The sequence below is a fragment of the Pan troglodytes genome, chromosome 7, assembly GCF_028858775.2.
Source record: "Pan troglodytes isolate AG18354 chromosome 7, NHGRI_mPanTro3-v2.0_pri, whole genome shotgun sequence".
NCBI lineage: Eukaryota > Metazoa > Chordata > Mammalia > Primates > Hominidae > Pan > Pan troglodytes.
In genome coordinates, this window is record NC_072405.2 from 134,557,286 (window position 1) to 134,581,052 (window position 23,767).

The 23,767-nt window shown below is 43.0% G+C and overlaps 1 long non-coding RNA gene across 1 annotated transcript in view; it reads right to left on the reverse strand.

The window, feature by feature from the left end:
- Window positions 1–22,161, reverse strand: part of LOC104007745 (uncharacterized) — a gene marked incomplete at its 5' end in the record, with an annotated part of 54,235 nt that extends 32,074 nt beyond the window's left edge. The window contains one exon of the long non-coding RNA XR_008536939.2: window positions 22,003–22,161. This is a non-coding gene — a long non-coding RNA (uncharacterized LOC104007745). The remainder of the gene's footprint in view (window positions 1–22,002) is intronic.
- Between the last annotated feature and the right edge of the window lie 1,606 nt (window positions 22,162–23,767).

Here is a 23,767-nt window from a genome sequence, read left to right on the forward strand (position 1 = left end):
AATGCTACTTTCCAAACATCACTCATCCATGACTGTGGGTTGGACTGTGCTCCATTACAGGCCAATGTCATTTCCATTTCAGTTCATGCCAGCTTCTAATGTCTATTCCTGAGCCAGTCCCAGGCAACCTTTTCTATACTATGTCTGATGCCCATAGCTTTCTTGTGTTTGATAAACCCAGCAGAGTCTATGAAAACCACCAGAAATAAAGGGAGTTTGAAGCAGCTGTATTCATATAGTTTAGTACAATCACTGGGATGGGATTTGGACTTGGAAGTTATCATTGAGAATGAATCCTGACTCCACACTTTCTGAGCACTGGGCTTTAGTTAAGCTGTTTTATTTCTCAAAGCCTCAGTTTCCTGATCTGTCAAATGGAGGTATAATCCCTTCATTGTCAGATTTCTATTATATAAGGATAAAGTAAGAAAATGTAGGTAAATTACTATTATTTTCAAGTGCTCCATGATACACATACACACACACACACGCACGCACACACACACACACAGAGCAGCCTATCTCTCCCATTAGGACTATGATAATGGGAGTTCATTATTTTGGGCACTGTGTATTATCCCCAGTAACTAGGATACTCTATATGTTTAATGCTCTATATAATGAAAAACTGGGCAGATGGATATATTAATGACAATTTTTTTTTTTTTTTTTTTTTTTTTTTTTTTTTTTTTTTTTGCTTTGCTTTGCTAAGCATCTCCAGGATAGAAAAGCCAATGGGAAAGAAATGGACCTAGAAACCATGACTTGGAAGCAGAAGTTGAGTCAAGGACACACCTGCAGAGAAATCACTCAAAACTGCCACAGCGTCAGGCTCTGCCAAGTTTTTGTCCTTCATTCCTCAGAGTTTGATCTTCAAGCATGACACGGCCACATGTTTCCTTCACAGACTTTTACGGTCTTCAAATCCTTCTCGTGAATATAATGTCATTAGATTTTTGCAATAGCCTGCTAAGGTAGGAAACACAACTATTAGTGTCCGCATTTCACAAACAAGGAAAGTGAGGTTTAGAGAGGCTGAGCAAGCTGCAGTGATGTCTCACCAAGTGCTGGTTCCATCATGTGGCATGGCCTGACCAATGCGAAGCAGGGATGCAAATAAGAATCATATTGGCTGTGAGAAACTGCTTTTCCATTGCAACAAAATCATGGAGACTGCATCCCAGTCTTGTGTAACAAGCAGGAGGCTTCCAGGAGAGGAGCTGAGGTTCTAATTCTGAGCCTGCTTTTATTAGCTGCCATTTGGCTTGGAGAAAGGGAACTACGGGACTTCACAATGAAAAAGATTGGAGTTTGAATCTCGACTCTGTCACTATCTGTATAACCTTAGGCAAGTTACTTCATCTCTTTGAGTCATAGTTTTGCAATCTACAAAAATGGGATGATATCCAATTTTGAAGCTTAATTGAGATTACTTAGCAAAGTACCTGGAATCTAGTTGGAGTTCAATCAATAGTAATTCTCCATTTTCTCTTCCCTACTCATTTCTTCCTTTGTGAACTGGAAAGAAACACTATACCATAAGAGCATGGACTTCAGAGCCAGGAGGCCTGGGTTTCAATTCTAGCTCAGCTATTTGTTGGCCATGTGATCTTGGGCAAATTATTTAACCTTGCTGTGCCTTAGTTTGCTCATCTGTAAAATGGGGATAACGATAGTACTGACCTCACAGGGTTGTAATGAAGATAAAATGAGTTAACATTTGTAAAGTGCTCAGAACGCCTACTGGCATAGAGTAGGTGTTATATATATAGTTTTTGAATAAAAAATAACCAGCCTCACAGAACATTTGTGAAAAAGACACCTGTGAAAATATTTTTGAAAGTTAAAAGAGCTAGACCAAGAAAGAGAAATACTAAAGCATCTCTCTGAAGCAACAGGAAGTATGGAGTCCTTACAATTTCATAGGCACTGCATAAGATACAAAACGATTAGGTCAGAATCATTCATTCAGCAGACATTTGTTGTGTGCCTATTAGGCACCAGCCATTTTGCTAAGCCCTAGAGATACGATGGTTAGCAACAGAGCCAAGGCCATTGCCCTTGTACAGCTACGATTCAGAGGAAAGGGAGTTGGAAATTTTAGGAAAAGGGAAAAAATAAATCAATAGGACAGCTACACTTTGTAATAAGTGGTTAGAAGGAAACAGATGCTTTGCTATGATCATGGACAATGGCAGGAAAGGATGCTTTAGATAAAGGCGTCAATGAAGGTTTCTCCAAAAAGATGACACAGGCTGAGACCTAAAGGCTGTGGAGGTTTTGTTCACGGAGCTTAAAACAGTCTAGTGGGGTTGGGAGGATCCCACAGGAGCATAAATATGGAGACTCTAACGGAACCTTCCTCACAGGACTGTTCTGAGGAGTAAACAAACTGTAGTATGAGAAACGCTTGGCACAAGGCCTGGCGCATAGTAAATGCTAAATATCCTTACTGTCTTCCTAAGAAAGTGCATCACTCACAGCAGCACCCGTGTTCCCTGCATGGTCAGCTAGAGCACTGTTCTGGGGCCAGCCCCACCTCTCCGAACAGCATCCACTCAGGAATTCATTCAGTGACTCACTCAAACCAAGACACATTTATTTAGTGTATTTATGAGCCACCTAAAAGATATAAATGATACAAATATGACTCCAACTCTGCCCTCCAGGGACTCACAGCCCAATGGGGGAAATAGAAACATGCAAATTCCCAAGGACGCAGCCTGGCGTCTAAGGAAGTAACGCTGTTCACTTTGGAACTGAGGATGGGGTGGCCTATAGATTCTCACAAGACATGGGACAGTGGGTCAGGAATGTCTGGCTACGTGGAGAAGGGGTTGCCACGTATCAGATGAGCTTCCAGTTTGCCAGCGTGCTGGCATAACATAATACCTGGCCCACTGCACAAGGTCCATGGGCAAGCCCTTGGGCATAGAGTTGGGAGGGATGTGAACCCAAAGAATAGAGAATCCTGACACCGAAGATGGACAAACTGTCACACCCCCATCCCAGGGCAAGAGTGCAGGAGCCAGAGAGCATAAAAAGCATGGCCTTTCTCGCCCAGCTTCAGAGGAAACCACAATCCAAAGGTGCCCGGAGCATTCCAGCTTCCAGTCTTCTGCTGACTTTGACCCCTGACTGGAATTCTCTTTCTGTTCCCCATCTTCCAGATTCAGTGCCTAGCTTGCAAGTTCCTTTCTGTTTCTCTAATTGTTACAGTCTGCAGTCATCACCACCACCCCCTCAAACTGTCACAACATGTGTCTGCAAGACTCAGATCCTTCTTTCATCAGACCATCATGTATTAGGCACCTTTCAGTGCTAAGTGCTAGAGATAGAACACATGCAATATACTCTCCAGGGTGCCAGGAGAATCAGGCAGACATCCTGCCCTTAACACAAGGCCAGTGCTGAAAGAGACACAAGTAAAGGGAATGGGACAGTGGCAAAGAAAAGATTTCATGCTTCCACTGTTTCCTACTTCCCCACACCACATTGCCAAGTCCTTCTTTCCTTCATTTATTTGTTCATTGAAAAATATTTACTGAGTGCATGCTTCCAAGTGATTAGAGCACTTCAGTGAATAGAACAGACCAAACCCATCAGTGAGGTGATATTTTAGTGAAGGCATGAAAGAGGTAAGGAGACAACCACATGGACATCGGAGGGAGGAGTGATACAGTGCAAAGGCCCTGAGGTAAGCAGGGTCTGGGACCTGAGGTCAGAGTGGCTGGAGCAGAGTGAGCTTGGAGAAACCAGAAGGGAATGGAGGACAAGAAACAACAGATGAGTCATTGAAAGGCCTTTAGCTCTTACTCTGAGCAAAGTTGGGAGTCTCTGGGAGATTTTGTGTCAAAGAGAAACATGACGTAACTAACATTTAGGAGGCTGTTGCAATAGTACAGGAAAGAGATGATGGTGACTTCCACCAGGTGAGAAGCAAAGTATAGATTGATTGATTGGTGTTTTGATGTATCACACTTTTACTACAAGAGTAGGTTTATTTGTTTGTTTTGTTTTGTTTCGTTTTTGGACAGAGTCTCACTTTGTCACCCAGGCTGTTGTGCAGTGGCACAATCTCAGCTCACTGCAACCTCTGCCTCCCGGGTTGAAGTGACTCTCCTGCCTCAGCCTCCAAAGTAGCTGGGACTACAGGAGCATGCCTCCATGCCTGGCTAATTTTTTTGTATTTTTAGTAGAGACGGGGTTTCACCATGTTGGCCAGACTGGTCTTGAACTCCTGACCTCAGGTGATCTGCCAGCCTCGGCCTCCCAAAGTGCTGGGATTGTAGGCATGAGCCACTATGCCTGGTCAAGAATAGGTTTATTTAATTTTTTTTTTTTTTTTTTTTTGAGATGGAGTCTTGCTCTGTCGCCCAGGCTGGAGTGCAGTGGTGCGATCTCGGCTCACTGCAAGCTCCACCTCCCAGGTTCACGCCACTCTCCTGCCTCAGCCTTCCGAGTAGCTGGGACTACAGGCACCCCCCACCACGCCTGGCTAATTTTTTGTGTTTTTAGTAGAGACGGGGTTTCACCATGTTAGCCAGGATGGTCTCGATCTCCTGACCTCGTGATCCGCCCGCCTTGGCTTCCCAAAGTACTAGGATTACAGGCGTGAGCCACCACGCCTGGCCTATTTAAATTTTGTCACAATCTGTTCACCTTGGCCTCCCAAAGTGCTGGGATTACATGCATGAGCCACCATCCCCAGCTATTTGCCCACTTTTTGGTGGTATTATTTTTTTTTCTTACTGATTTGTTTGGGTTCCTTGTAGATTCTGGATATTAGTCCTTTGTTAGATATACACTTTACAAATATTTTCTTCCATTTTATAGGTTTTCTGTTTACTCAGAAGCTTTTTAGTCTAATTAGGTCCCATTTTTAAATTTTTGTTTTTGTTGCATTTGTCTTTGGGGTCTTAGTCATAAATTCTTTGCCTAGGCTAATGTTCAGAAGAGTTTTTCCTAGGTTTTCTTTTAAAATTTGAATGGTTTCCGGTCTTAGATTTAAGGCTTTGATCCATCTCGGGTTGATTTTTGTATATGGTGAGAGACAAGAGATCCAGTTTCATTCTTCTACATGCAGCTTGCCAGTTTTCTCAGCACTGCTTATTGAATATGGTCTCCTATGCCCAGTGTAAGTTTTTGTCTGCTTTGTCGAAGATCAGCTGGTTATAAGTATTTGGCTTTATTTCTGGGTTCTCTGTTTTGCTCCACTGGTCTATGTGTCCACTTTTATATCAGTACCCTGCTATTTTGGTTACTATAGCCTTGTAGTATAATTAGAAATCAGGTGATGTGATGCCTCTAGATTTGTTCTTTTTGTTTACAATTTGCTTTGGCTAGTCCGGTGTTGCGGGAAGTCAGGGACCCCAACGGAGGGACCGGCTGAAGCCATGACAGAAGAACGTGGATTATGAAGATTTTATGGACATTTATTAGTTCCCCAAATTAATACTTTTGTAATTTCTTATGCCTGTCTTTACTGCACTCTCTAAACATAAATTGTAAAGATTTCATGGACACTTATCACTTCCCCAATCAATACCCTTGTGATTTCCTATGCCTGTCTTTACTTTAATCTCTTAATCCTGTCAGTTGAGGAGGATGTATATCCTTCCAGGACCCTGTAATAATTGCGTTAACTACACAAATTGTACAGCATGTGTGTTTGAGCAATATGAAATGTGGGCACCCTGAAAAAAGAACAGGATAACAGCAATTGTTCAGGGAATAAGAGAGATAACCTTAAACTCTGACTGCCGGTGAGCTGGGCAGAACAGAGCCATATTTCTCTTCTTTCAAAAGCAAATGGGAGAAATATCGCTGAATTCCTTTTCTCAGCATGGAACGTCCCTGAGAAAGAGAATGCGCACCTAGGGGTAGGTCTCTGAACTGGCACCCCAGGACGTACCTGTCTCTTATGGTCGAGATTGCAGAGGTGAAATAAACTCCAGTCTCCCACAGTGCTCCCAGGCTTATTAGGAAGAGGAAATTCCCACCTAATAAACTTTGGTCAGACCGGTTGCTCTCGGAAACCCTGTCTCCTGATAAGATGTTATCAATGACAATGGTGCCCAAAACTTCATTAGCAATTTTAATTTCATTTCGGTCTTGTGGTCCTGTGATCTTGCCCTGCCTCCACTTGCCTTGTGATATTCTATTACCTTGTTAAATACTTGATGTCTGTCACCCACACCTATTCGTATACTCCCTCCCCTTTTGAAACTCCCTAATAAAAACTTGCTGGTTTTTGTAACTTGCGGGGCATCACGGATCCTACCAATGTGTGATGTCTCCCCCGGACGCCCAGCTTGAAAATTTCTCTCTTTTGTACTCTGTCCTTTTATTTATCAAGCCAGTCGACACAGGAAAATAGAAAAGAACCTACGTGATTATCGGGGCAGGTCCCCTGATAGTCAGGCTCTTTTTTGTTTCCATACTAATTTTAGAGCTGTTTTTTCTAATTCTGTGAAAATGACAGCATCCTTTTATGATTTAAAAAACCCTCAACAAACCAGGCATAGAAGGAATATACCTCCAAATAATAAAATTCACCTATGAAAAACCCACAGCCAACATCAGTTTGAACAGGGGAAAGTTGAAAGCATTCCCTTTAAGAACTGGAACAGGACAAGAATGCCCACTTTCACCACATCTATTCAACGTAGTACTAGAAGTCCTAGCCAGAGCAATCAGGCAAGATAAACAAATAAAGGGCATCAAAATTGGAAAAGAGGAAGTCAAATTATCTCTGTTTGCCAATGATAATGATCTTATACCTAGAAAACCCTAAAGACTCCTCCAAAAGGCTCCCATATTTGATAAAAGAATTCAGTAAAGTCTCAGGTTACAAAATCAATGTACATAGATCACTAGCACTGTTAGATACCAACAATGACCAAGCTGAGAATCAAATCAAAAAATCACTTCTACAATAGCTACAAAAAAATAATAATAAAATACCTAGGAATATACTTAACCAAGGAGGTTAAAGATCTCTACAAGGAGAACTACAAAACACTGATGAAAGAAATCATAGATGACACAAACAAATGGAAAAGCATCCATTTGGAAGAATGGATAGCAGAATCATGGATTGGAAGAATCAATATCCTGAAAATGACCATAGTGCCCAAAGCAATCTACAGATTCAATGCAATTCCTATCAAAACATCAACCTCGGCCAGGCACGGTGGCTCACGCCTGTAATCCTAGCACTTTGGGAGGCCGAGGCGGGTGGATCACCTGAGGTCAGGAGTTTGAGACCAGCCTGACCAACATGGAGAAACCCCGTCTCTACTAAAAATACAAAAATTAGCCGGGTGTGGTGCGGCACGCCTGTAATCTCAGCTACTCTAGAGGCTGAGGTAGGAGAATCGCATGAACTCGGGAGACGGAGGTTGCGGTGAGCCGAGATGTCACCATTTCTCACCATTGCACTTAAGCCTGGGCAACAAGAGCAAAACGCCGCCTCAAAAACAAAAAAAAATTGATTGACTGAATTGAAGGAAAAAAAAAAACCCTAAACAGTACTTGGAATTTGAGCTGCCGCCAGGTGCAAGGTCCCATTGCACCACTGAGGGCAGACATACTAAGTGAGGCCATGTAATCTGCCCCCTTCAGGCAGGGTCAGGATGGTGCTGACCTAGCTGCAGCTTTTGTTGTGGAGCACTGAGCAGGCAGTCTGGACACAGTGCACACGGGACCAAGGTCTCATTCACTGGGACCAACAGCCACCAGAGAGATGCTTATATTTGCACAGGAAAGCATTGAAAATGTAAACAAACATGCACTTCCATTATACCACAAACTTCTAACTTTATCAAACAGCTTCAAAATTAAAAGAGACGTCCAAAGGCCCATCTCCTGCCCTCCCAGTTTGCCATACTCCAAGGGCTGCCCTGGAATTCAGTTCAGAAGCCTGGTCAAGAGACCGTCATAGAACTCAGAAGGGCAAAATGTGATGATTCAGAACTAGTCCCAATTTGTGAAATCCGGTGTGCACTGGAATGCAAAAGGAGATGCTGTGACTGAATATTGAGAGAGAAATCAATTTACCACAGGCTGGATCAGCTCGCTTTGCCTGAGCCTCACTCTGCCCCTTCCCCCAAATTCTACAGACTCATCAGAGCAAAGTATTCTGTGCTGATTCTGGCTGGACAGCCAGGGAAGTGAAGAACAGAACAGAACAGCAATCTTTATGATCAAATGAAATCTGTAAGAACTCATTCTGCAGAATTTTCCAGGAATTCATCTAGTTGAGAAACTGCCAGGGGATGGAGAAAAACTCGGGGTCTTAGCTGGTTTTGTTGCCCCAACAAGCCTGCCTGAAGGACCCACCCCCTGCTGTCACTATTACATTCCCATGTTTAGTTCCTTCACAGCACTTACTACTGTTTGAAATTATTTGTCTACCAGTTTAGATTTGTCTTCTCCTAAGAATATAAGCTCAGTGACAACAGGGACTTTATCTGATTGATTTCCCATCTTATTCATCACTCTAGAACAGCATATAATTTGCTCTGGATAATTATTTGTTGGAGAGATAAATGAGCAAGTGAATAAATATTTTCATTAGCTTGAGACAGCCCTTGCATAAGAACAGTCCTGTAACCCCATCTGCAGAATCCATTACTGTCAAAGAAAAAGCATAACGACCTCTCTTCATCTAATACTTAACAGTTTTCATAGCATTAAGTAGGTGTTATCTGATTTAATCCTCACAGCAAATTTGGGAGATAAGTATTATCATTTCAGTTTTACAGGTGAGAAAACTGAGTCTCCGAAATGTTCAATGACATCCTCAAGATCACATGACTGATAAATGGCAGAACTGAATTCAAATAGCCAAGTCCAAGTTCAGTGTTTACTCTGTGCTTGAGAAACAGTTTAAAAGAAATGAGCCAGCTTCACATCCAGATCCTCTCTAATTTATGTATTTACATCCCCCAAGATAGAGTAAAACATCTCTTTACTCTGGAAAAGATGTGGCCCAGTGGAGACAGCGTGGGCCAAAGCCCAGACCAGAGCTGCAAGAACCAGTCATGTAACCTTGGACAAATCTTGGCACCTCTCAGTGGGACCCTGTTTCTTCTTCTTTCAAGTGGGTGTAATAACACTTGACTTGTTTGCCTCACAGTGTGCCATGAGTCTTCAATTTAAAAAGATGAAAAGTGCCACCAAGATGTAAGCTCAACATTACAACAGGATGCTGGGGCTTTTGTGTCCTGGCCCTCCCTGCTTGGAAAGCCAACCATGAAGGGTCCTCAACTCCCCTCACCCACCTTATAATCCTGGTGACTTTGTTTTCCCCGTATCTCAGCCTCCCTACGGAGGCCATATATAGAAATATATATTGGTGATAATCACTCATCTTTATGAATATACTAAAGCTACTGAATTGTAATCTTTAAATATAGTGTGTGAATTATGTCTCCATTTTTAAAAAGAGACAATGTCTATGGCCCAGGTAAGAGGCACACCAAGACCTACCTAGGATTGGGAATAGGGAGAAGAAAAATTAATTATAGGAGATTTTAGGGAAGAAGAAGGAGCCAAATATGATTACAGCCCTAAGCCTAGAAATGAGGGAAAATGGTGGTGCCCTTAACAGAAAGAAGGGCAAGCAAGTCTAGGAGACACAGTGATTAGCTCAGTGTAGGGCATACTGAGTATGAGAGTTCAAGGGGCCACACAGGTGCACACACACATCAGAAAGCTGGAAAATCAGGCCTGAATTTCTGGAAATGCTAAAGAGTTGGGAACTACCTACCTTAAAGTCATGATTAAAGACTAGAGACAAGATGAGCCTTCTCAAGGTTGTTTTTTAAAAAAAGAGCCAGCAGAGATTTTTCTCCTATATTTCAAGTCTTCTCTAAATTGGCGAGCTCCACTTCTTGTCAATTTATGGATGCTTTGTGTACAGTTGTATCTGATTAGACCTGGAGTGTGTCCCACCTCATTTTCTAAAGGACCTTCTCTGTTCATCCCATTTTATAGATCTTGCAATTTACTATATATTCCATATGAAACATATGGCAGTTTTCTTCCAATTACAAATATGGTTTCTGTGCCTAACAGTCTACATGAGAAGCAGATGGACTTTAGGCACAGCTATTGACTATAGTTATAATTTGTATGTTCTTAGGGAATTATTTGTTGGTGTGATTTTTCCAAAGCAGAATCATCAAAAATGTAGTTATTTGAAAGCTCTACCTGATCATTTTCTGAATCTCCTGTATGTCTACTTCTGTTATCTCTTTTTTCCTCTTGGGGTTTGGACATGTGGTTCAGTTTTTAGACGATCTATAATTTTTGATTGGATGCCTGACATTGTGAACCAAAACTTGTAGAGGCTCTAGATGATGTTGTTTTTCTCCAAGGAAGGTTAAGGTTTTTCTTCAAGCAGATAAAGAGCCAGTAGACCACATTTAGCCTGTCCAGGTTCCATTGTAGGCTTTGTTACTGCTGATCTATTTTAATTCTTCTCTTACTCTTAGAGCATAGTGATTACTCTGAGAGAACTGCTCTAGGGTACAGCCCTTACTCCTATGCCTTGGGCCTCCTGAGGTCTTAACTGACATCTCAAGGTGTTGTTTACCAAGCCTTATCTATCTTGGTAAGACAATGCTATCTCCTCAGCACTGTACATGGCTGAAATCTCTGCTCACGTCTTCAGCCTCCCTGCTGCTATATTCTTCTGGAAATCTTGGAATCTCACTCTGCACATGTGCAACTGAGAAATCATCTGATGCCTTCAGGGAATCCTTTTGCATATTTGGGGACCCACTTCCCTGTGGTTCTCTCCTCTCTGGCAGTCCCCAACACTGAGGAGACCTCTGTCTACTTAGCACAGTGGGGCAGGGGGAGGGGGAGTGATGCTTTCTGCTTGGGCTTTAGTCCCCTTGCTGAGAATGAAAAAAACATCCTCAGAGCGTAATTACATGTGGCAGATGTGGAGTTCATTTGATTTGCTGCCCGTCTCTCAAGGATCATAGCTCCTGGGCTTCCTGACTGTGTTGATTGTTCTCCAAAGCTTTCAAATGTGTTTTTAAATATTCAGTCTCCCTGGGCGCAGTGGCTCATGCCTGTAATCCCGGCACTTTGGGAGGCCAAAGTGGGTGGATCACCTGAGGTCAGGAGTTCGAGACCAGCCTGGCCAACATGGCAAAACCCCGTCTTTACTAAAAATACAAAAATTAGCCAGGCATGGTGGCACATGCCTGTAATCCCAACTACTCAGGAGGCTGAGGCAGGAGAATCGCTTGAACCCGGGAGGCAGAGGTTGCAGTGAGTCAAGATCGCATCACTGCACTCCAGCCTGGGCAACAGGGCAAAACTCCATCTCAAGAAAAAAAAAAAAAATTGGTCTCATCATTATGTGGGGTAGGTTAGTGTAATACAAATTACTTCATTGGAACTAGAAACCTGACTCAAGAGAATAAACAGATAGATAAGAACTGGCACTTGGAAACCTAATTTGGGGAGGAGAAATGAAAGATAGGAGAAAAAGAGAAAGAAGAGGAAAACTAGAATATGACAATCTTATGAAGGTCCAAGAGAAAAGTGCTGGAGTTAGCATTATCAAAAAGAAAGCTAAGATAAGGACATTATCCTTGGTGAGAGCAGAAGGTCATCGGTGTCGCATTTACTAATTGTCCTATGTGTTTATCTCCACCAAATGGTAAGCTTCTGGGGGATGTGTGACAAGCCTTACAATTGTATGCATCGTCACAGAACCATTCTAAACATTCACTAAATGTTCACTCTACAGTTGTTCATGAACTACAGGATTAGGAAAAGTTTCAAATAGCTGAATAGAACGCGTTTGAGAGAGGCTGGGGTAAAGCTGATGGAAAGGTGTGGTTTGGAGTGTCCTCAGCAGAAGAAGGGTTGGGAGACACTAATTCAGCAGAGTGCCCCACCCCCACCCCACTAGACTATTTATACCCACCAGCAAACGTGCCAGGTGCATAGCATTCAGCTCATGACTCAAGGAGCAGAAATGAATTTAATTTCAAGGATCCCGACTCATACATGGAGAAAAGAAGTTTAACTTGTGCCTTTTCTTCTGCCCTCTACTATCCATGCAAGTAACACCCATAAAAAAAAAAGAGACCTGTGAGTGAGCAGGCTATGAGTCTATAGGAAATGTAATTTCCTTTGCTTCATCTGTAAAAATATTTTTCATTTGCATTTGGTTGAAAGAATGTCCTGTGCCCACTCGATCCTTTTGGCAACTGGAAATGCCTACTATGGCCTGCTCACATCACCTTGGCTCTCCATCTGAGAGGACAGAGCTTTCCCTTACTTCATTTCACTCCCACTCCAGATCCAAAGGTGCCTGTTCTCACTGTGCCCTCTCCCTTCCTGTAACTACCCAGTCAGTTTCCAGTGTGTATAGACACGTCTAACCCAATGGAGAACTTCACAGATCAACAAAGTCACGGGCAAGTGGAGGTAGAAGGGTCCACGTGGGTGATACTATCTGACCCAACAAAGGGTAGTGTCCTTTAATGATTGTGTTGACTTTTGGGGCCAGGCTGCATTTGAGTCCTAGTTTTGCCACATTTCATCTTTGTGACCTTGGGTAAACCCTGTAGTCTCTCTGTGCTTCAGTTACATCTTCAGTAAAATAGGAATGATAAGAGCACTTACCTTGTAATGCTGTTGTGAGGATTAATACAGTGCCTGGCTACCCTTACGAAGGCATGAGAAAGCTCACTCTAAGCTATAAAATGATGTAAGTGTGCAGCATGATTACCTTTATTTTTCTTACTGCCACATCCAGTTTTTAGTCAATTCCGACTTGTGTGGATCTCAGGAGACAGGGAACTGCTGGACTGCTCAGCACAGAGCCAGTCAGCATCTGCACTGTGCTGGGTCAGATGTCTCTCCAGCGGTATGGCAAATGCTGGCTGGCCCAGGGATGGGGGCAACTCTGCCATGGAACTGAAGCCCTCGCGTCTCAGTACTGCTTAGAGGGAGACTGTCCCAGAAGCAGCCAGGATTAGAGAAGGGGCCTAGCTGGGGTGCCGGGCAGTCAGAAACAGGGGATAAATCGAGACACTCTGTGGAAAAGAGAAGCAACTGCCACCTCCACCTTCCCTCCTCACATACAGTGGATGATCAATGAGTCATCTCAAAGGGAACATTTCTTTGTGAGAGTGCAATGCATCTTCATTAGATTGATTAAAAATTGTTCCTTGCCAACTGAAAGCATGTGTATTAGAGAGTCTGGAATGTAAAAGCAGAAAGGGCTTTGAACACACCTGTGTCCCAACCCTGGCTCTGCCACTTATCAGCTCTGTGACCTTTGGAAAATTGCTTAGCTCCTCTGGTTCTGTTACTTTGTCTATAAAATGAGGATAATAATTTCCATTCCATAGGGTTATTGTTGAATGACAAAGGAGATGGCCTATGTACAATGCTGTGCACATACAGTGCCAGGCTCAGAGGAGGCAATAAGACAATGTCTGCTCCTTCCCTCTCTAAGTGAATCATTATGTCTGAGTGTGCAGGGAGTATTCAATTGCTTGTCAACCTGTCCACCCCGTGGTGTCTCAAGTGTCTCCAGAATTCCTAGAATTGAACGATAGGTGCTCAGAACAGAACAAAACTCGAGAGTGTCTTGCTCTATAAGATTTATAGTTCTGTCCGGGCACGGTAGCTCACGCTTGTAATCCCAGCACTTTGGGAGGCTGAGGCGGGCAGATTGCCTGAGGTCAGGAGTTCGAGAATAGCCTGGTCAACATGGTGAAACCCTGTCTCTACTAAAAATACAAAAATTAGCCAGGTGTGGTGGTCGGCACCTGTAATCCCAGCGACTTGGGAGGCTGAAGAAGGAGAATCGCTTGAACCCAGGAGGCGGAAGTTGCAGTGAGCCGAGATCGCACCACTGCACTCCAGCCTGGGTAACAAAGTTAGACTCTGTCTCAAAAAAAAAAAAAAAGAAAGAAAGAAAGAAAAAAAGAAAAGATTCATAATTCTATTGCTTTCATTGCCGTAACTCCATATTTTTGAATTTACTGATTTAACTATGAAAGGGATATGTTTTACTTTTACAAATGTGGACCTAGGTATGCTGTCACCAGGTCGTAGTAAGTATTTTATCTAGAGTTATTTCCAAAATTGTGAACCTATACGAATTTATTTTACCAAAGCTACCATGTTTTCTGTTTACTTTCATGTCAGTGTTCTCTACCCAGTTAAGATACTTGGGGGCAGAGACCATGAGCCACTGATCTTTGTATTGTCACTGCTTGACTTACTATTTGGCACATATGCAGTACTCAATAAATCCTTTTTTATATATATACTTTAAGTTCTGGGATACAAGTGCAGAACATGGAGGTTTGTTACATAGGTATACACGTGCCATGTTGGTTTGCTGTACCCAGCAACCCGTCATCTACATTAGGTCTTTCTCCTAATGCTATCCCTTCCCTTGCCCTCCATCCCCCAACAGGCCCCAGTATGTGACGTTCCCCTCCCTGTGCCCATAAGTTCTCATTGTTCAACTCCCACTTATGAATGAGAACACGCAGTATTTTGTTTTCTGTTCCTGTGTTAGTCTGCTGAGAATGATGGTTTTCAGCTTCGTCTATGTCCCTGCAAAGGACATGAACTCATCAATTTTTATGGCTGCATAGTATTCCATGGTGTATACATGCCACATTTTCTTTATCCAGCCTATCATTGATGGCCATTTGGGTTGGTTCCAAGTCTTTGCTATTGTGAATAGTGTTGCAATAAACATACATGTGCATGTGTCTTCATAGAATGATTTATAATGCTTTGGGTATATACCCAGTAATGAGATTGCTGGATCAAATGGTATTTATGGTTCTAGATCCCTGAGGAATCACCATAGTGTCTTACACAATGGTTGAACTAATTTACACTCCCACCAACAGTGTAAAAGCATTCCTATTTTTCCACATCCTCTCCAGCATCTGTTGTTTCCTCACTTTTTAATGATCGCCATTCTGACTGGCGTGAGATGATATCTCATAGTGGTTTTGATTTGCATTTTTCTAATGACCAGTGATGATGAGCATTTTTTCATATGTTTGTTGGCCACATAAATGTCTTCTTTTGAGAATTGTCTGTTCATATCCTTCACCCACTTTTTGATGGGGTTGCTTTTTTCTTGTAAATTTAAGTTCCTTGTAGATTCTGGATATTAGCCCTTTGTCAGATGGATACATTGCAAACATTTTCTCCCATTCTGTAGTTTCCTGTTCACTCTGATGATACTTGCTTTTGCTGTGCAGAAGCTCTTTAGTTTAATTAGATCCCATTTGTCAATTTTGGCTTTTGTTGCAATTGCTTTTGGTGTTTTAGTCATGAAGTCTTTGCCCATGCCTGTGCCCTGAATGGTATTCCCTAGGTTTTCTTCTAGGGTTTTTATGGTTTTAGGTCTTAAATTTAAATCTTTAATCCATCTTGAGTTAATTTTTGTATAAGGTTTAAGGAAGGGGTCCAGTTTCAGTTTTCTGCATATGGCTAGTCAGTTTTCCCAACACCATTTATTAAATAGGGAATCCTTTCCCCATTGCTTGTTTTTGTCAGGCTTGTCAAAGATCAGATGGCTGTAGATGTGTGGTGTTATTTCTGAGGCCTCTGTTCTGTTCCATTCATCTATATATCTGTTTTGGTACCAATACCATGATATTTTGGTTACTGTAGCTTTGCAGTATAGTTTGAAGTCAGGTAGCATGATGCCTCTAGCTTTGTTCTTTTTGCCTAGGATTGTCTTGGCTATAGAGGCTGTTTTTTTCTTCATATGAAATTTAAAGTAGTTTCTTCTAATTCGGTGATGAAAGTCAATGGTAGCTTGATGAGAATAGCGTTGAATTTGTAAATTACTTTGGGCAGTATGGCCATTTTCATAATATTTATTGTTCCTATCCACAAGTGTGGAATGTTTTTCCATTTGTTTCTGTCCTCTCTTATTTCCCTGAGCAATGGTTTGTAGTTAACCTTGAAGAGGTCTTTCACAGCCCTTGTAAGTTGTATTCCTAGGTATTTCATTCTCTTTGTAGCAATTGTGAATGGGAGTTCACTCATGATTTGGCTCTCTGTCTATTATTGGTGTATAGGAATGCTTGTGATTTTTGCACATTGATTTTGTATCCTGAGACTTTGCTGAAATTGCTTATCAGCTTAAGGAGATTTGGGGCTGAGACGATGGAGTTTTCTTACTATACAATCATGTCATCTGCAAACAAAGACAATTTGACTTCCTCTCTTCCTATTTGAGTAACCTTTATTTCTTTCTGTTGCCTGATTGCCCTGGCCAGAACTTCCAATACTATGTTGAATAGGAATGGTGAGAGAGGGCATCCTTGTCTTATGCCGGTTTTCAAAGGGAATGCTTCCAGCTTTTGCCCATTCAGTATGATATTGGCTGTGGGTTTGTCATAAATAGCTCTTATTATTTCAAGATATGTTCCCCATCAATACCTGGTTTATTGAGTGTTTTTAGCATGAAGGGGTGTTGAATTTTATCGAAGGCCTTTTCTGCATCTATCGATATAATCATGCGGTTTTTTCATTGGTTCTGTTTATGTGATGGATTACATTTATTGATTTGTGTGTGTTGAACCAGCCTTGCATCCCAGGGATAAAGCCAACCTGATCATGGTGGATAAGCTTTTTAATGTGCTGCTGGATTCGGTTTGCCAGTATTTCACTGAGGATTTTTGCACCGATGTTCATCGTGATATTGGCCTGAAGTTTTCTCTTTTTTGCTGTGTCTCTGCCAGGTTTTGATGTCAGGATGATCCTGGCCTCATAAAATGAGTTAGGGAGGAGTCCCTCTTTTTCTATTGTTTGGAATAATTTCAGAAGGAATGGTACCAACTCCTCTTTGTACCTCTGGTAGAATTCGGCTGTGAATCCATCTGGTCCTGGGCTTTTTTTGGTTGGTAGGCTATTAATTACTGCCTCAATTTCCGAACTTGTTATTGGTCTATTCAGGGATTTGACTTCTTTCTGGCTTAGACTTGGGAGGGTGTATGTGACCAGGAATTTATCCATTTCTTCTAGATTTTCTAGTTTATTTGCATGGAGGTGTTTATAGTATTCACTGATGGTAGTTTGTATTTCTGTGGGATCGGGGTGATATCCCCTTTATCACTTTTTATTGTGTCTATTTGATTCTTCTCTCTTTTCTTCTTTATTAGTCTGGCTAGTGGTCTACTTTGTTAATCTTTTCAAAAAACCAGCTCCTAGATCCATTGATTTTTTTAAGGGTTTCTCATGTCTCTATCTCCTTCAGTTCTGCTCTGATCTTAGTTATTTCTTGTCTTCTGCTAGCTTTTGAATTTGTTTGCTCTTTCTTCTCTAGTTCTTTTAACTGTGATGTTAGGGTGTCGATTTTAGATCTTTCTTACTTTCTCTTGTGGGCATTTAGTGCTATCAATTTCCCTCTAAACACTTTTTTGGCTGTGTCCCAGAGATTCTGGTACATTGTGTCTTTGTTCTCATTGGTTTCAAAGAACTTATTTATTTCTGCCTTAATTTCGTTATTTGCCCAGTAGTCATTCAGGAACAGGTTGCTCAGTTTCCATGTAGTTGTGCGCTTTTGAGTGAGTTTCTTAATCCTGAGTCCTAATTTGATTGCACTGTGGTCTGAGAGACTGTTATGATTTCCATTCTTTTGCATTTGCTGAGGAGTGTTTTACTTCCAATTATGTGGTCAATTTTAGAATAAGTGCTATGTGGTGCTGAGAAGAATGTATATTCTGTTGATTTGGGGTGAAGAGTTTTGTAGATGTCTATTAGGTCTGCTTGGTCCAGAGCTGAGTTCAAGTCCTGAATATCATTGTTAATTTTCTGTCCGTTGATCTGTCTAATATTGACAGTGGGGAGTTAAAGTCTCCCAGTATTATTGTGTGGGAGTCTAAGTCTCTTTGTAGGTCTCTAAGAACTTGCTTTATGAATCTGGATGCTCCTGTATTGGGTACATATATATTTAGGGTATTAACTCTTCCTGTTGCATTGATCCCTTTACCATTATGTAATCCTCTTCTTTGTCTTTTTTGATCTTTGTTGGCTTAAAGTCTGTTTTATCAGAGACTAGAATTGCAACCCCTGCTTTCTTTTTTTCCTTTCCATTTGCTTGGTAAATATTTCTCCGTTTCTTTATTTTGAGCCTGTGTGTATCTTTGCACCTGAGATGGGTCTCCTGAATACAGCACACCAATGGGTCTTAACTCTATCCAATTTGCCAGTCTGTCTTTTAATTGGGGCATTTAGCCCATTTACATTTAAGGTTAATATTTTTATATGTCAGTTTGATCCTGTCATGATGCTAGCTGGTTATTTTACCCATTAGTTGATGTAGTTTCTTTATAGTGTCGATGATCTTTACATTTTGGTATGTTTTTGCAGTGGCTGGTACTGATTTTTCCTTTCCATGTTTAGTGCTTCCTTCAGGAGCTCTTGTTAAGGCAGGCGTGGTGGTGACAAAATCCCTCAGCATTTTCTTGTCTGTAAAGGATTTTATTTCTCTTTTGCTTATGAAGCTTAGTTTGACTAGATATGAAATTCTGGGTTGAAAATTCTTTTCTTTAAGAATGTTGAATATTGGCCCCTACTCTCTTCTGGCTTGTAGAGTTTCTGCTGAGAGATCCACTGTTAGTCTGATGGGCTTCCCTTTGTGGGTAACCCGACCTTTCTCTCTGGCTACCCTCAACATTTTTTCCTTCATTTCAACCTTAGTGAATCTGACGATTATGTGTCTTGGAGTTGCTCTTCTTGAGGAGTATCTTTGTGGTGTTCTTTGTATTTCCTGAATTTGAATGTTGGCCTATCTTGCTAGGTTGGGAAAGTTCTCCTGGATAATATCCTGAAGTGTGTTTTCCAACTTGATTCCATTCTCCCCGTCACTTTCGGGTACACCAACCAAACATAGGTTTGGTCTTTTCACATAGTCCCATGTTTCTTGGAGGCTTTGTTCATTCCTTTTCATTCTTTTTTCTCTAATCTTGTCTTCACACTTTATTCAATCTCTGATATCGTTTCTTCTGCTTGATCGATTCAGCTATTGACACTTGTGTATGCTTCACAAAGTTCTCGTGCTGTGTTTTTCAGCTCCACCAGGTAATTTATGTTCTTCTGTATACTGGTTATTCTAGTTAGCAGTTACTGTAGCCTTTTCTCAAGGTTCTTAGCTTCCTTGCATTGGGTTAGAACATGCTCCTTTAGCTCAGAGGAGTTTGTTATTACCTACCTTCTGAAGCCTACTTCTGTCAATTCATCAAACTCATTCTCTGTCTAGTTTTGTTCCCTTGCTGGTGAGGAGTTGTGATCCTTTGGAGGAGAAGAGGCATTCTGGTTTTTGGAATTTTCCGCCTTTTTGCACTGGTTTTTCTTTATCTTTGTGGATTTATCTACCTTTGATCTTTGAGGTTGGTGACCTTTGGATGGGGTTTTGGTGTGGGCATCCTTTTTGTTGATGTTGATGCTATTGCTTTCTATTTGCTAGTTTTCCTTCTAACAGGCCCCTCTTCTTCAGGTCTGCTGGAGTTTGTTGGAGGTCTATTCCAGGCCCTGTTTGCCTGGGTATCACCAGCAAAGGCTGCAGAACAGCAAATATTGCTGTCTGCTCCTTCCTCTGGAAGCTTCATCCCAGAGGGGCACCCACCAGATGCCAGCCAGAGCTCTTTCGTAAGAGGTGTCTGTCGACCCCCCGGGGATGTGTCTCCCGGTCAGGAGCCACGGGTGTCAGGGACCCATTTGAGGAGGAAATCTGTTCCTTAGCAGAGCTCGAGGGCTGTGCTGGGAGATCTGCTGCTCTCTTCAGAGCTGACAGGCAGGAATGTTTAAGTCTGATGAAGCTGCGCCCACAGCCGCCCCTTCCCCCAGGTGCTCTGTCTCAGGGAGACAGGAGTTTTATCTATAAGCCCCTGACTGGGGCTGCTGCCTTTCTTCCAGAGATGCCCTGCCCAGAGAGGAGGAATCTAGAGAGACAGTCTGGCTACAGTGGCTTTGCTGCGCTGTAGTGGGTTGGTTCTGCACCCAGTTAGAACTTCCCAGTGGCTTCGTTTACACTGTGAGGGGAAAACCGCCTACTCAAGCCTCAGTAATGGCGGATGCCCCATCCCCCAGCAAGCTCACGTGTCCCAGGTCGACTTCAGACTGCTGTGCTGGCAGCGAGAATTTCAAGCCAGTGGATCTTAGTTTGTTGGGCTCCATGGGGGTGGGATCCACTGAGCAAGACCAGTCAGCTCCCTCACTTCAGCCCCCTTTCCAGGGTAGTGAATGGGGTTCTGTCTCACTGGTGTTCCAGGCACCACTGGGGTAAGAAAAAAAACTCCTGCAGCTAGTTCGGGGTCTGCCAAAATAGCCGCCTAGTTTTGTGCTTGAAATCCAGGGCCCTGGTGGTGTAGGCACCTGAGGGAATCTCCTGGTCTGTGAGTTGCAAAGACCATGGGAAAACCGTAGTATCTGGGCCAGATAGCACCGTCCCTCATGGCACAATACCTCATGGCTTCCCTTGGCTAGGGGAGGGAGTTCCTCGACCCCTTGCACTTCCTGGGTGAGGCAACCCTGCTTCTGCTCACCCTCCATGGGCTGTACCCCCTGTCTAACCAGTCCCAATGAGATCAACCAAGCACCTCAGTTGGAAATGCAGAAATCACCCACCTTCTGTGCTGGTCTCACTGGGAGCTGCAGACCAGAGCTCCTCCTATTCAGCCATCTTGCCTGGTCCATCCAATGCTCAATAAATCTTAAAGCGAACTTGGAACTGAGCTGTTCTTCCTACCTAAACTCTCTAGTTGTTTAAAAGTCAAATTCAATATGACCTCCCACACAATGGTTGACTATGACTTGGGATAAATGGTTTTATGCCCTTGAAGCAGCCAAAATAAACAACTCATCATTAATAAAAATGCTCATAGCCAGGTGCAGTGGCACATGCTTGTAATCCCAGCATTTTGGGAGGCCAAGGCAGGAGGAACATTTGAGGCAAGGAGTTCAAGGCCAACCTGGGCAACATAGCAAGCAACATTAGCTGAGTGCAGTGGCACCACCTGTAGTTTCAGCTACTTGGGAAACTGAGGTGGGAGGATCTCTTGAGCCTGGGGGGTTTGAGGATACAGTGAGCTATGATTGTGCCACTGCACTCCAGTCAGGGTGACAGAGTGAGATTCTGTTTCAAAAATAATAAATAAATAAAAAGATGCTCACAAGACAGGTGAAAAAAAGATCCCAGACCTTTTGGGATAATTCCAAAGTAGATTCTTAGATTGTTTTTTCACCCACCTTCCTTTCCAAAATATCTCAACATAAGCTTTCAGGAAATTTCACTGTCTAATAATAACAACAACAAAAAAATACAGCTGTTACCATCTATGAAATCCTTACCAGGCACCCAAGCAAAGTGCTTTCCATGGATTATTTGAATCCTTGTTGCAGCTTCACAATAGGATCAAAGAGAAGGCAAGTTCTATGTGCTTTGATGCCTAGCAAGGCAGCTGCCCAGGGTCCCTTAGCTAGCAAGCCACATATCCAATCCAGAAGGTCAGACTCCAAAGCCAGGACTCTCTGCCACTGCACCTACCTTCCTCCCAGCCTAGCATTTGGGCTTCCTAAAACCTATTCCAAAGATTTCACTTCACATGTAAGTTTTTTCCTTCCATGTGCCTTTTGCTTCAGCCAGGAGGAGCTACTTGCTCTTTAACTTACACTCTCTACACTTCCCAAACTCTGCCATGGCTTAGGAAACACCTGCTTCCTGGAGTGCTTTTCCCATCTTCTCTGCATATCCAATCCCACCAACCTTCCGGGTCAAACACCATCTCTTCCAGAAAATCTTCCTTATCACCCTGTGCTCACCATCACTGCACCCCAAGCCCCAACAGGTGTCTCCACTCCCTTCTCTAAACTGTCAGAGTGTTTTCTCGGCACTGCTCCTACAGCACTTCACACCTTGTCCCTGGTTCTCAGTGATGTGTAGAGGTCCCATCTCCACTTGAGGCTGCTCACCTTGGAGGCAGAATCCAGGTAGGATCCAGACTCATCTCCCCAGAGCACCCAGGACAGGAGATGGTGGGGTGGAAGCCACTCCCGTGGCAGCCCCGTGATCCGGAAGGATTTATCTGACAAGCAAACCCAGGCAGATTCCCTGCCCCCTCCCAGATTTTCTCACACCGGCCAACTTAATTGATTTAATGGGCCTTTGTGGGACTCACCAACCAAGCATAAAATGGACCCACCTGCAGCCAGGAGCCACCCAATCAATCAAAGGGCGACAGAAAACCGAAAATGCTGCATACGAGCAAAATAAATAATGGCCAATTAGTCACCATCTGGGCCTTGCTGTCAGCGGACAAAACCCACAACAATCCCCATTTCACTTCCTGCCTGGTCAGATTGCACAATGAATTCTCAACAGAAAGGCGGGAACAAGGAGTTGAGAGTGTTTTAAAATAGGATGTGCCTGTGAATTTGCTTTGAGGAAATTTCATCAACTCAGCTGACATTTGTTAAGCACCTACTGCATACCTGATGCTCTGCTGGGCACTGAAGATACAACAGTGACAAAGACTCCTCTGCCAAAGAGCTGAGCATGTGAATAACCTCATAAAGAAATGGGTACCTGGGCATGGTGGTACACGCCTGTAATCCCAGCTACTTGGAAGGCTGAGGCAGGAGAATCACTTGAACCTGGGAGGCAGAGGTTGCAGTGAGTTGAGATCACCCCACTGCACTCCAGCCTGGCGATAGAGCAAGACTCCATCTCAAAAAAAAGAGGGAGATGGAGAAGGAGGGGAAGCAGGGGGGAGGCATAGGGGGAGTGGGAGAGGGAGAAAGGGAAGCAGGCCGGTTGAGGTGGCTCACACCCATAATCCCAGCACTTTGGGGGACTGAGGCAGGTGAATCCCTTGAAACCAGGAGTTTCAGAACACCTGGCCAAAATGGTGAAACCACGTCTCTACTAAAAATACAAAAATTAGCCAGGCATGGTGGCACGCACCTTTAATCCCGCCACTTGGGAGGCTGAGGCCGGAGAATCACTTGAATCCGGGAGGTGGAGGTTGCAGTGAGCCAAGACCGCACCATTGCACTCCAGCCTGGGCGACAGAGCAAGACTCCATTCAAAAAAAAAAAAAAAATTAGCCGTGGTGTCATGTGCCTGTAGTCCCAGCCACCTGGGAAGCAGAGGCATGAAAATCACTTGAACCCGGGGGCACAGGTTGCAGTGAGCTAAGATCGCACCACTGCACTCCAGCCTGGGTAATAGAGTGAGACTCTGTCTCAAAAAATAAATAAATAAAATAAATAAATAAGAAAAAGAAAAAAAAATGGGAAGCAGAAAAGATAGGCAGCTTCACCTTCATCATGTAGCCTGGGAAATGCCAGCTCTGCTCTTGGCTTCAGACTTGGTGTTTTCACCTGAGAGATGGAATAATAACCAGGTTAGGGTAAGGAGGAACTGAGAGAACATTTGCATAAAGACCTGGTTCCTGGTAAGTGTGTCCTCATGGTCTGCTCCCTCCCATCCGTGCCTCAGGGCCCATAAGGATAATTTCTCCCTAACACAAATGCGAATGGGAAACGAGGATTAAGCATACTATTCAGAGAAGCAAGTCCATGATAGAGTCCATATAACTGCCTTCCAAAAGCAAAACTGAGCTAAATCAATGTTATTTTATTCATATTTTCCTTGTGAAATGATTCATTTCAGCATATTTCTTTACCTATGAGCCTCAGATGGTGGCCCCACAAACGAAAATATCCTCAAAATTAT